At 33.1% G+C, this 14,274-nt stretch overlaps 1 protein-coding gene across 2 annotated transcripts in view; it reads left to right on the top strand.

The window, feature by feature from the left end:
• The first annotated feature begins 5,397 nt into the window (after positions 1-5,397).
• Positions 5,398-14,274, top strand: part of LOC145284706 (uncharacterized) — a 2,222,015-nt gene continuing 2,213,138 nt past the window's right edge. The window contains exon 1 of one of the 2 annotated variants that reach the window (XM_080133597.1): positions 5,398-5,553. The gene's annotated coding sequence lies outside the window, so the exon portion shown is untranslated. The remainder of the gene's footprint in view (positions 5,554-14,274) is intronic. The other variant, XM_080133600.1, reaches the window with a different exon arrangement.

Genomic DNA, 14,274 nt, shown 5'->3' with positions numbered 1-14,274 from the left:
ATCATTTGCTAAAATAAGAAAAAGCAGGATCGCGAACTGACGTTTTTTCTTTGGTTACTGGAATGCAACTAATCTATATATTATTCTCTTTGTTTCTTTCTTTAATTAATACGATACGCTTTGAAAAAGGTCAAATAAAATTTTTGAGGGCCAATATTCCTAAAAAAAATTCAAATTGGTGAAATTTGGCCTGTAAAATGCGAATTTAGCAATGCTAGACAAGAATATAAAATGACCAACCTTTGATGTAGATTTGTTTTCGAATATCAGTATAATAATATATGATCATGAATGTAATTGTGTGGAAAAGAACTCTAGTAATTTCGACATGTAGTGGTTCTTCAACCAAGAATGAATCAGCGAAACATTGTGTAAAAAAAAAATATAACAAAAACCAAAAAAATATATTGTCTACCAAAAGGTGCTGGAATGAAAAAGTATATTAAAAATTGTCTCTTGCAATTACTTTATGAGTATTTATTAATACTTATTAATTTATCTCATTTGGGTCGGTTATACATTTAAAAAATAATGGACACTATTTTCATAGAAATGGTAATAAACTCATATTTCATATTATTTGGAATCTTCAGACTGCTGTTCTTATCTTGAGTGCCGTTTTCACAACGTAAAGTAAATAAATTCTGTACAAGTTCCCGAGTTCAACAGAAACATTGCAAAATTTGGCAACATACACCTGAAGAAGGTCGAAAGTTACATCGACCGAAACGTTGTGAAAATGACACTCAAGTTAAAAACAGTAGCCAAAGATTCCAAATAACATGATAATTAATCCTCATCTCAATGATTCAGAAACCTAAATTCATATTTGCTACGTGTTATTGGATTTTCTGTAAAAAAAAACCTAATTTTTTTACACTACCCAGAAAAATATGAACTTTCTCAAAGCATATTTGTTGATTCAATATATTTCTCGTTTCATGAAATTTCTACGCCCCCCAAATATATATATATATATATATATATATATATATATATGTTCTAATTTAAAAATATTCAAAAATAAAAAGCAATGAATTTCACAAGGTTGTTAATAGTGCTCAATAAAAAGAGCTAGATACTATTTTATTCAATTTAGGTTAAGATACTCACCATTAGTTGCGGCAATAAATTTACTGTTGCCGTCTAAAAAGACTTCATCGTGTGACAAAACGCAGCTTCTTGTTTTAGATGAGGCAAGATCTTTAATGGAAATGAAAATTAAATAAAGAAAGAAAAAACACACACAAAAAAAATGAAAGTAGGGACTTTTTTCTAAACTTATAACTCCTATATTGTGAATTTGGACACTTGTGTTAATCTTAAGAAAAGCGAAGGTAGTTTAACCAGTAGCTACGAATTCAATGACGGTATTTTTCGTTGTCACAATTAAGTCAGACTATTGAAGTGACAGGAAATAGGGAATTAACTAATAGGAAGGGAACAGGGTGTGTTCCAGCAGCCTGTGTTTTTTTTTCTATGATAACGAGTACTTCTGGATATTTTCGTTTTTAATAATTGCGATTAAATTTGTTAATAAAAGGCATTGCTGGAATTTAAAGTTAAGTTCAATATAATGACTTAATTTTAATGTTCATTTAAATTTAATTCTAAACAACAACAAGCTTAATCTACTCTATAAAGTGCAAATAAAATAGTCGAATTCAAGTAAAACTACATATTTTGTTATACAGGTTATAACAATAAAATTGTCGCCATAAAAAGACGGCATGATTCCATTTCCATTTGATGAAAACTGGTCTTCTTTCTTTGTTACAGACTATCTACTAGTTGGTCAGTTGTGTACAAATCTCAAACGCGATAGGAACTTTCTATCATGTCTGAAAGTGACACAATGTTCAACAAGCGAGATCGGAGATGCGCCGCTGTACAAATGCTCTCCACTGATCCTAGTTATGACAATAGGATTATTGCCAGCATCCTCAAAATAAAATTCGGACGGTTCAAGGCTTGAGGAGGGCACAGTTCAGCAAAGTTTCTGACCACGGTTATGGTCTTTGATGTGGTTTCAAGTGAGGGCCATATGATGCCACCTCACATCATCAGAGTCGGCTTGAAAATCAACACCTTGATGTGCTGAAGAGTGTAGTGATCGCCTGGTGCAATCAGATAACTGCTGGCAGACCCTGGATGTGGCAGCACAACTCGGCGCCGACTCACAAGAGACGTTGCGAGCCTATCTTTATTTTATTGTTATTTCCATGGTAGGTGCTCATCTGAGCTCCAATCTCTGGTCCCCCCTCGTCAATCTTTCACGATAAACCCCCGTCTAGCTGAAACCACTGTCAATAATTTTCACCACTCTTTATCTGTGTCTAAATCAAAATGAAGATTCCATGAACAAAGCTTCTTTCTTAGAACTGCACACCTGTGGAACTCTCTGACGCTTGCCTGTTTCCCTCCTGACTTCAACATGGATGTCTTCAAGTCCAACATAAACAAATTCCTGATGAACCGCCTCCCTTAAGTAATGACACTTTATCAAATCTCCAATACTAATGAATACTGCAACACTATCCCATTGATTACCGTACACAAAATAACCCTTATCCCCGAGTGGCTTCTGGGTCTTGATAAGTGATGACCTCCATGTAAAAAAAAAGATTTCGTAAAATACATTACTATGCCAGTGAAAGGAAAGTATTTGTTGGAAATTGAAAGAAGTTTCTATCTATAAACTCACATCTCTGAAAACGTGCAGAATTATATATCTATCTAAATATGTATATCGATACCAGGCATGTAAAACAATTAAATTCTATGAGCAATTTTTTTCCTATACCAACCCGTTTGTGAAACATCATACCCCGATGTTGAATCCCAACTGACTACAACATGGTCGTTTTCAAATCCAATGTAAATAAATTTTTGGTGAAGCACCCTTGTAAATAATTAAATTCTACCCAATGTCCATCATTACCAATCACTAGGGTGTTGTCTCATTGCCCATCTGTCATTCATTTAATACCTAATCCTTCAATGACCTTTCGGCCTTGATAATTATATCACTACACTAACCAGAATAAACATTGAAGCATGCACCTATATAATTATCTGCTGGGGGCCATTAAATTACTTCAGTCAAGTAATGCCCATTTTTCTGATTTGCAATGAAAGATAATCAATGATATTCACATGAGACATTTATTGAACACCTATAATTATAAATTCATTCTACATAATTCCGGTACTTTGTGTTAATCTTGTTTATTAATTTTATAATTAAATGACTGTTTATTAATTTAATAATTAAATGATTAAATCCACTAAAACAAAATTATAATAATATAATAATTTAACTTTTGGAATAGAATTTTACATTTCCAAAAATTTTAAAATAACTAATATGCCTTGTCTATATGTTTTTTTTTTTGTTGTTTATAACACTTTACTAAGTATAGAACTAGAATAATATTTTGAAATTATTTTGTTTCGAAAAATAAATTGAATCATGTCCGTCTTTATTTTGGAACAGAAAATGTGCATCATCTGAGATGAAGAAGGAAAAGCCCAAAACAACAGAAGGCGTGCAATTTTCCAATCAAGTGGAAATCAGATCACTTGATAAATGTGAGACCTATAAACAAGCGATCATTAATAGAAATGAAAGTCATGGTTAAAAATAATATTTGAGAAGAACAATCCTAATAAAAAGAAATAAACACTTGGACAATATCCTCAGTAAGATACTGTGGATTCTTCATAAACTGGACAAAGAATTAAGGTACATGGATCAACTAACCAGGAAACTAATGACTGCACTCGAAGTATTCTACTATCTGATTTCATGTAAAATTGTATGAATATTTTATGAATAATATCAATATCTTCATCAATAGAAAGGACACTTGAACAGAGAAATTGAATCACTATTGAGAGTTCAACAAAGCAATATGATTAGAACGAACTGCATAAAAGCAAGGATAGACAAAACCTGGAAAACTGTAAAAGTAAACACTGTTGACAAAGATACAAAAGAATAAGCCATTTAATAAGTGAATGGAGTAGACTAGCATATATGCACCAAACTGGTAGTATACTAACTGTATCGAATTTCCTTGGCTTTTCAGTCAAAACAAAGTATAGTACATTTATTCTATTCTGCCCTCGATCAGTGAAGGAGAATTCCATCCAGACTGAGGTAAGTTTTGTTAGAATCCAGAATATCCATTTTTTTTGAGGAGCTGAATTTGCACTCGTGGGGATGCAAGTAAGCAGTGGTGTAGTAGAACAACAGATAGATTTCCCACTGGGATCTGTGCAAAATTGAATTTTAAATAAACTGAAAAATTGTACAGATAAAAATTGGAGATAGTACTGGAAAAAGGAAGGAAACTCCTCTGGGACATTCAAATACAAACAGATAGCCAAGCAAGAAGTGATAATAGTCAACAAGAAGAAAAAAAACTGAAAAAGAGTAGTTTTTGTTGTTTTAGCAATTCACAGGGTTAAAATCAAGGAGGCAGAAAAATTCAGCAAATATATGGAGCTCTTCAGAGAGCTGAAAAGAATATAAAATGCAAAGAACATTATAGTAACATGAACAATTACTAAAATCAGTTTTAAAAAATAAGACTAGGAGAAATTGGAGTCAAATAGAAAATTGACACTATACTAAAGAAGACACTCATAGAAATACCTGAAATATAAAGAAAAATCGTTGAGTGTGAAAGTCAATCTACATAACTAGGTAACACTGATAGGTAACACAGCTAATTTGAAATGAAATAATGGTGCAGAAACATGACAAAAAATAACATAGAACCTTTCATAAATCTAAGAAAACTGAGACTGCAGGAAAGGAAATTCAATAATCTGACATGCCCTTTGCGCAAAGTGGCAAAAGAATTGAAGGCATAACATGGGCACAATCTCCCATTTCAAAATCCTCATATTTTAGATTTGCTTCGATTTCGATTCATAGTTATTATATATCAATTAAATATAATTCCTTGAATTTTAATTTCTTTTTATGATGTCTTAAGTTTAAACCTTAAAACTGAAACATTTTTTAGAATCAAAATTATATAATGGATTTTGATTAACATTGTAAGAAGGATTCTATAATTATTTTTAAAGTATTCTGTTTAGGAAATTAAATTTATCCATCCTGGGATGAGTATTCTTCTAAATAAATCTTACCAACCTTTATGTTCTACTTAAACCATCAAACTAAAATTAGCTGTTTTATCAATTTTTCAGAAATAGTCTAGCAATTAGTATAGTAAAATATAGCTTTGAAATATGAAAATTTATTTTAACATGCACCCAAGTACTGAAATTATTGAGTGACCTTGTAATCAAATTTCAGATCAAATGCATGTTTTCAGCAAACAGTCACAGGGTTTAACTGTATGCATCATTGGTTTCACATGTTTATTTAATGTCTACAGTGAACAGCTGGAAACATATGAGACTTGTGTTTTATCGCCAGAAAAAGTATTCGAATATACTTTCAACTTACAAAAGTGAGATCAGTTTAAAGTTGAAAATATTGTAAAATCAGTATAAAGTTAAAAATACATGAAAAAGGTGAGGTAAGATTGGAACTTTTTTCCTATTTTAATTTTCTCTTTCATTTTACGATTTTAAAAAGTTAAAGCAGTTTCTAATCATATTTAATCATACATATTTAGAACTAAACACTACTAGCGTACATGGTCTTCAAAGATATGGAGAAAAATGTTACATTTTTTGATAAAATAAATCAATTCTTGAAAAACATTCATAGTGCAATAATATTCGTTTGAATGAACTATTTACAATTTATTTATAAAACACATTCAAATTAATTTTCTAACAACAGTTGCTTTTGTTATTTGACATAAAGCAACCACAAACGATCCGCGTCTTTCATATAAGACTTAATTTCCTCTTTATATTATGTTACACTGAATTATTTCTTCACATTGTTATGCATTAAATATATATATATATATATATATATATATATATATATATATATATATATATATATATATATACTAGCTGTACCCTGCCACGCATTGCTGTGGCTTAATTTGGTGTAATGGAAAATTGGAATAAAAAGAGAAAATGCATGTTTCTTATATTCTTAGTACAGCAATCCACTCTAAAAAAAAAAAAAAAATGAAAAAAGTGATACTCTTGCAGAATTGGATCCTGATCCTCAGGATTACCGTCAATCATGGCTTGGGCTCGACCAACAATCAGTGGATAAAACTAACGTTGAAACGCTAAATTTTTTTTTTCTTTCTTTCTGTATACAAAAATGTGAGTTAGTTAATATTTGAGTGATGGGGGGGGGGTTACTATACATAGATTCGAAAAAGTTGTCCAAAAACAAATGAAAACAAAGGTAAGGTAAGTTACATTTCTACCTAACTGGATAATTGTTTAGTGTTTTTATGTAAGGTAAAATGTTTAATCGGCTGGAAAAACAGAAATGGTTGCAGACTGTTGAATACGTTAAGTTTGGGAAATTAAGTTGAAAACTAAAAACTATACAATACAGTGTCAAAAACCCACCGAATATGTTACCATGACATAGGCTGACATAATCGGTGGGTTTGTGACAGTATTTTGTATAGTTTTTTAGTTTTAACTCACTTTCTCAAACTTAACATAATCAACAGTGTCCGCCACCATTTGTATCTTTCAAATACACCGATAAACACTGTTTTTCGAGCTGACTAAACGTTACATTAAATGAAAAGGGTTTGTATTAACAGATACAAAGAAGTTGTCAAAAAATGAATATATAACAAATAAATGTTATCAAAGGCAAGAAAAGTAAATATTCTACCTAACTGGATAAGATTGTAGTGTTTTTATGTAATGTATAATGTTTAATCAGTTCAAAAACATGCAGTGTTTATCGGTATATTTGAAAAATATAAATGGCGGCAGACTGTATCGAACACGGGAAATTTTGGGAAAATGAGTTTAAACCAAAAATCTATACAAAATACTGTTAGGAACTCACTCAATATATGTTACTGTGATGTAGGCTGACATATAATCAGTGGTTTTAAATTTTGATCAATACAGGTAACGACTTGTAAGAGTCCCTTTTAGTGATTACCTGGTTTGAGGATAAATGGCAAATCTGCCCCAAAAATCCGGTATTATTTTACTTTAAGGCCTGTCTTATGTTCGTATATAACGAAATATTTTATTGTAGATTTCAGTGTACTAAAAACGAATCTGCAAACCGTTTCCATCGCAAAAAGAAAGTTTTCATGATATGAAGAAATTATTTTTTCGAAAAGTGGGTGATCACTTTTCAATTTAAATTTAACTTAGAATGAGCACCCACTTTCTGGCCAGCTGAGAGAGGGGCATTTTTCTGTGTGTGTGTGGGGGGGGGGGGGGTTGGCGGCCGCCCCCCCCCGCCCCTCTAACCAATTTAAGCAGGTAATTTTAAAGGATTTTCCAAGGGTAGAAAGAAAGCCCCCACCCCAAAAATCGTGGCCACAAAGTGGGTGATCATTTTACGTTAAATTGTTATAGAAAAGTGATCCTTCACTTTTTTAAACTAACATTTCTTCATATCTTGGAAACTACTCGTTTGCCTTAATTATGAAGATTATTTTCGTTTTCAGCGACCCCGAAAACCTATAGGAGTGGTAATTTTAAAGGAATTTTCGAGGGTGGAGTAATTCCTCATATTTACCTTTTTTTTTTTTTTCCCCAATAACATAAGAAATTAAGAATTAGACAAATTTATGGTGCTAATGCACTTACCGATCCGTACTATTTTTTAAATCGTATTTCCAAGTTTAATTAAAGTTTTTTTTTTTTTTTATTCAATTGTATTCTAAATAATGTTAATGCTTCAGTACTGTTCCTTGTCTGCTTAAGTTTAATTTTTGTTTATTAAATTGTTAGGTGAAAGTCCAGAATAGTTACAAAACACCCTCTTCTCCTCATGTTAAGAATGGCTTTTTAAATAAAAACGTTATTATTTCAGCACGGATCAATAAGTGCACGAGTACCCAATTTCTTTAATAAAGAAAAAGTATTCATATTTTAGAATAGATGCAAAACTCCCTCCCCATGTTAAGAATAGCTTTTTAAATAACGGTATTATTTCAGCACGGTACCTTCTCTGCATAAGTACTATCTTTTGTTTATTAAATTGTTAGGTGAAAATATAAAATAGTTACAGAACACTCTCCCTTTCCCATGTTAAGAATGGCTTTCTTAATAGCGTTATTTCATCATGGTACCTTCTCTGCAAAAGTACCATGTTTTGTTTATTAAATTGTTAGGTGACAGTACAGTACTCATGCAGAGATTGATCCGTGTTGTAATGATAACGTTAATATTTAAAAAGCCATTCTTAACATGGGGAAGGGAGGGTGTATTTTAATCTTACAATTGAATAAAAAACATATAATAAAACTGTAATTGCCTGGAAATACGATTTAAAAAATAGCGCAGACAAAAAAAAAACTGTACTTTACCAATCAATCTTATATCGAAAAACAAAAAAAAAAAACTCAAAAAGCAAACGACCAACCTTTTTTTTGGCCTTATATAATAAAGAAAAAATGTGTAAATTAAAAAATTTGGAAGATAAACAAATGAATTATGTTTTTTTTTAATAGCGTTATTTCAGCACGGTATCTTCTCTGCATAAGTACCATCTTTTGGTGATTAAATTGTTAGGTGAAAGTATAGAATAGTAACAAAACGTCCTCCCCATGTTAAGAATGGCTTTCTAAATAACGTTATTATTCTATTATTTATCCGTGTTGTAATAATAACGTTAATATTTAAAAAGCCATTCTTAACATGGGGTGGGGATGGTGCTGAAAATACGATTTAAAAAATAGCGCGGACAAAAATAAACTGTACTTTACCAATCAATCTTATATCGAAAAACAATACAAAAACTCAAAAAGCAAGCGAAAAACTTTTTTTTTGGCCTTATATAATAAAGAAAAAATGTGTAAATTAAAAAATTTGGAAGATAAACAAATGAATTATGTTTTTTTTTTTTTTTACTTATCGAGTTAACAGAAAATTAAATCTTTCGTCAATTCGTAGCTGTGAAATAAATCGAACCGCAAGTTCAGTTTTATCAACAGAACAGATTCGCAGTAACGGTTAAAAAAATATATTTATTTTATTTAATATTTTAATTTTAATAATTCGCGAGGTAAATTTATTTTAATAACATAAAAACATACCTCGACTCTAAAAATGGGTTGTCTGAAAATTTCAAATAAATTGGTAACGTAGAAATATGGTTTTATTCTTTTAGAACGAACCAACTTTACATTTATATATATATATATATATATATATATATATATATATATATATATATATATATAATGCATAACAATATATATATATATTAGGAGGTATTTTGATTAAAAACAGTGGAAAAGTGCTCAATACTGTAGTAGAGCTAAATTATTTCAACCTCCGGCCTTTTTTTTTTTTTTTTACTTAAATCATTACAAATTGTTTCAGTCGACAGGACAATAATATTATCCTGTCGATTTCTTCAGACAATTCAAGTCAAATAAAAGATTCTTTAAAATTACAAATGCGCATCAAAAACAAAAATTGTAAGTGGTGGGTAGAGAGGGGAGAAGAAGGGGTGGAAGGTTTTCTAGGTTGGCAGTATTTTTGCGAACAGTTGGCTGAGATGGCGGAAATTTTCTGTTTCTATGTCTATCCTTGTAGCCATGTCACTAGTAAGGGTGCTGGAGGTAAACGTTTTGTCTGGGCTGACGTTATCCGCCTGATAGTCAGGGACCCGAACCTTGGATTAACCACTAAGGAGGCTGTCCTATCAGCAGGTGCAAAGTACTGGGGCTGCTGTATTGCCATTTGGTGAATGGATTCTGGACCATGCAGTAGCTTCTGGTGGGGCCTCTCGATGCCATACTAGTGGGTAATTGTTACGGCTTTACCTTATCATTAACTACAAATAAAAAAAAATAAAAAATTCTTCGTTTCTTTTTCTCTCTTAATTTCCCCTCTCTGTCCTGCTCTAAGTAAATCTGTCGACCTAGTCCACAAATTCCAAAATTTCATCATGACAAGTTTCAAGAAAAAATACACGATTAAACCCGGTTCCCCAACTTCCAACGTAGACCCCTACTACCATGTCTCCTTCTCCAACATCAGGGGTCTTCGTTCTAACCTTCCAGAGGTTGAAACCCAATTACAGGAGACTAAACCAGACCTTTTATTTTTAAGTGAAACTGGCATTGGACAGGCTATTTCCCTAGATGAGTTTGCAATTTCAGGATACTCTAACTTAACTTCTAAATCTGACCCCCAAGATCGCCATGGACATGGAATATGTGCCTATATTAAAGATAGCTTTCCATGTGGGAGGGACATCTCCAGGGAAGATCCTAACTTACCCTATATGTGCTTCCGGGTTGCTTTAGCTCACACTACTGCATTTATATTTACTCTCTATCGCCCCCACAACAGTGGAGTTACTATCTTTCAAAGCATATCTGAGAAAATTGACCAAGTCCTTTCTACTTATCCTTCAGCTAACATTCATGTATGTGGAGACTTCAATGTTCACAACGTTGAATGGTTGACCCACTCAAACAAGACCGATGATGAGGGGAGGTTCTGTCATGATTTCTCCATTGCCTATGACCTCACTCAGATTGTTCAGGAACCTACCCGTGTGCCCGATAATGATGGCCAGTATGCGAGCCTACTAGACCTTTTTCTCACAACTTGCCCTGAACTATGTTCAGTTTCTGTTCTGTCGCCTCTTGGATCTTCCGACCACTCTGTTGTATCAATTAAGATAAAAATGAAATGTAATAAGTCCCCAGATGTACCTCTTCATCGTACAGTATATCGATACACTAAGGCTGACTGGGATAGCTTCCGTACATTTATATCTGATCTACCTCTGCATTCCATGTTTAAAAAGGATGTGTCCTCTATAGTATTAGACCTAACTGAATGGTTAATTGTAGGTATTGACCATTTCATACCCTCTAAAAAGTTTCAGCAAAAACCTAACAGCCAGCCATGGTTCTCTCCAGAATGTGCTGCTGCCATTGCGCACAGAAATCACTTTTTCCACTGCTTCAAACGTAATAGATGTATGGAAACTAAAGCCGTTTTCAGGACTGCCAGCAACCATTGTAAGAAAGTAATAAGGAACGCAAGAGAGTTGTATGCTCAATCTGTTAAGTCCAAAGTAGCTGAGCAGCGGCTTGGTTCCCACCAGTTTTGGCAAATAGCAAACAGAATCCTGAACAGAAGCGTGTGCTCCATCCCAACTATTATCAATGGACCTGAGGTAATCTCGTCAGCATCAGACAAAGCCAAACTCTTTGTCAAGAACTTTGCAGCAAATTCTACCCTTTGCGACCAAGACCGCCAACCCCCAATATTTCCTCCTGTATCAGAAAACACGCTATGTGATATACGTATATCTGTACGTGATGTTGCCAAGCTAATCAAAAACCTTGATTCGAGTAAAGCAACTGGCCCTGATGGTATTCCAATTATAGTACTCAAAAAACTTTAACCTGAATTAGCGCCCATACTTACAAAACTGTTTAAACGTTGTCTTAAGGAGAATAGTTTCCCATCTCCCTGGAAAACCTCATCAGTATGCCCTGTATTTAAGAATTCAGGTGATCGCTCATCCCCCTCTCAGTACAGGCCAATAAGTCTCCTGTGCGTCATGAGTAAGTTGCTAGAATCTGTGTTAAATACAGAAGTAATCAAACATCTCAACAAAAATAACCTTCTTAGTGACACTCAATATGGTTTCCGTTCTGCTAGATCTACAGCAGATGTCATTACAGTTATATCGCATAGGATTAGCAAATCTCTCGACGGTGGCAATCTTTCTAGAGCAATTGCTCTTGACATATCTAAAGCCTTTGATAGGGTATGGCATAAAGGTTTACTTCATAAGATCGCTAGCTATGGTATAGCTGGAAAAGTCTTCTCAATTATTAAATCATTTCTTTCTGATAGGTTCATAAGAGTAGTAGTTGAGGGGCAAAAATCAGAAGCTCACAGTATTAATGCCGGTGTCCCTCAGGGATCCATCCTGGGCCCAACTCTTTTCCTGATCTACATTAATGATCTTCCAAATCATATCCTTACATCATTTGTAGACATTTATGCTGACGACACTACCATTTATGGTACCACATCTAAGACAGTAAACGACCAAGTTCTCTCCAATTCTCTCTCCTCTGATCTTGAGCACGTAGTACAATGGGGAAAGGAGTGGCTGGTTACTTTTAATGCATCTAAAACCAAGCTTCTCTCTTTACATCATCAACATTCTAATCCACATTTGTCATCAATTGAAATGAATGGCTCTCGTCTTCAGGAGGCCTCAAGTTTTGACAAGCTTCTGGGCTTGACCATTACTCCTGATCTTAAATGGAACACGTATATCAAATCTGTTGCCAAGGCCGCTGGAAAAATGGTGGGATCTTTCTATCGATCCAGTAGATATCTCACTGCTGATGCTATTCTCTACCTATATAAGAGCCAGGTACGTCCAAGGATGGAATACTGTTGCCACATCTGGGCAGGAGCTGCTAGAAAGGACTTGTCCTGCCTTGATAGAGTTCAAAATAGACTTCGTAGCCTCGTAGGAGATGTCCTTTTCTCCTCCTTGCAACCTCTATCTCACAGAAGAGATGTTGCGAGTTTGTCTCTGATGTATCGTTATTTTCATGGAAAGTGTTCAACTGAGCTTCAATCTTTGGTCCCCCCTCGCCAAACTTTCACAAGAAACACTCGTCTAGCTGTAAACACTATCAATAATTTCCCCCACTCTTTATCTGTGGCTAAACCTAAACGTAGATTCCATGAACAAAGCTTCTTTCTTAGAACTGCACGCCTGTGGAATTGTCTTCCGTTTTCCTGCTTTCCGGCTGACTACAATATGGTTGTGTTCAAGTCTAAAGTAAATAAGTTCTTGATGAGCCGTTCCATATAAGTTATTAAATTTACCAAATTTTCATTACTAATGATTACTATATTGACCAATTTCTACTGTACACTCTTTAACCCTTATCCTTGAGTGGCCTCTTGGCCTTGATAATGTGGTGATGCCTTTGTAAAAAAAAAAAAAAAAAAAAAAGGGAAGAAAAGGAAAAAGAAGAAATAGGGAGGGGGTGGGGGAGAAATGTAGATTATATATAGTTAGAATTATAGTGAAAGATTAAGAGTAAAAAGAAAGAAATTAAAGTTAAAATGAATTAAAAATGAATTTAAATATACTTGACAAGTTCGTTAATATGGAGACACCTTTAATGAAAACATAAAAATGTTCAGACTAAATCTAGTAAAACTGTGCTTATAGAGTATAAAAATATTTACAAAACAAATTTGAAAAATGTGTACATATATATATATATATATATATATATATATATATATATATATATATATATATATATATATATATACGATGGTCGTTCCAAAAGTAAAGCGCCCTATTTTTAATCAAAAATATAAAAGAGTTATGGAGACGGGAGGGGTACTATTAAAACGAGGGATATTTTGTACTCCAGAATTGATGATTTTCCATAAGTACCATCATTCGCAATGTACTTTTGCTGATGATGAACGATGGCTGTGCATGGGTGTCCAGAGCATGCTGTCATATGAGGATCATGCCAAAATTAAAGCTCCTTAATGTTTATAACTAAAAAAATTGAAGGGCTACGAAGACAGGAGTAGTATCATAAGAATGAACGACCTTTTGTGCTCGAGATTTTATTTTTATACATAGCCACCACTATCCTCAATGCACTTTCTAGGAATTCAATGACACATCTCTGCTTTTGATGCACGACCATAACAGAAGTTGCTTTCGAAGAGTTTCACGCCATCAGTATCTGCAACGAAGAGAAGAAACTTGCAGGTCATGAATGCCTAAGTTCAATTACCATAATGATGGAAATTGCAATCCCCTCTGATCCACTCAGGTAGAATAAGAAATATAGGAGGCATTACTTTTGGAACGCCCTTCGTATATATATATATATATATATATATATATATATATATATATATATATATATATATATATATATATGCGCCAACGTATTTGCTCTATCTTGTATATTGAGCAATTTTATTTTGCTGGAATTGTCTTATATAAAATATTACATCCAATAATATTTTGTAAAATCGATAATCACCGGATTTGCATACCAGTGAATTTCTTTATTATTCTGAAGTATATATATATATATATATATATATATATATATATATATATATATATATATA

The sequence above is a fragment of the Euprymna scolopes genome, chromosome 9, assembly GCF_053919585.1.
Source record: "Euprymna scolopes isolate OS-2025 chromosome 9, ASM5391958v1, whole genome shotgun sequence".
NCBI lineage: Eukaryota > Metazoa > Mollusca > Cephalopoda > Sepiida > Sepiolidae > Euprymna > Euprymna scolopes.
Note: the sequence above shows the minus strand (reverse complement) of the source record. Positions and strands in the feature narration are given on the sequence as shown.